Raw genomic sequence first — 570 nt, forward strand, 5'->3', positions numbered from 1 at the left:
CGAGGATCCTAACGCTCACTTGGAAAATTTCTTAGAGTTTTGCGGTACTTTTAAAATCAATGGCGTTTCTGATGATGCCATTCGCCTTCGGTTGTTTCCCTTTTCGTTAAGGAATAAGGCTAAACAATGGTTGAACTCGTTACCACGAGGGTCAATCGCTACTTGGGAACAAATGATTTTAAAAGTTTTTATTAAACTATTTTTCACCAACTAAAATAGACAAATTACGTAATGATATCTCCTTTTTTATGCAGATGGATTTAGAAACACTCTACGATGCATGGGAGAGATACAAGGATCTGTTGAGAAGGTGCCCTCACCATGGGTTACCACTCTGGCTACAGGTTCAAACGTTTCACAATGGCCTGAATCCTTCGACTCGACCGATGATCGACGCAGCCGCTAGTAGAACTATCAATAATAAGACACTTGAGGATGCTTATGAATTTATAGAAGAGATGTCACTGAATAATTAACAGTGGCAAGTCATGAGGACAAAGCCAACAAAAACAACCGGTGTTTTTAACTTCGATTCGGTCACCATGCTTTCTAATCAGGTAGAAGTTTTGA

The 570-nt window shown here is 39.5% G+C and overlaps 1 non-coding gene across 1 annotated transcript; it reads right to left on the reverse strand.

The window, feature by feature from the left end:
- Positions 1 to 221: 221 nt before the first annotated feature.
- On the reverse strand, positions 222 to 328 carry LOC128283185 (small nucleolar RNA R71). The gene has a single exon (XR_008273527.1). It is a non-coding gene; the product is annotated as a small nucleolar RNA R71 (small nucleolar RNA).
- Between the last annotated feature and the right edge of the window lie 242 nt (positions 329 to 570).

The sequence above is a fragment of the Gossypium arboreum genome, chromosome 10, assembly GCF_025698485.1.
Source record: "Gossypium arboreum isolate Shixiya-1 chromosome 10, ASM2569848v2, whole genome shotgun sequence".
Classification (NCBI taxonomy): Eukaryota; Viridiplantae; Streptophyta; class Magnoliopsida; order Malvales; family Malvaceae; genus Gossypium; species Gossypium arboreum.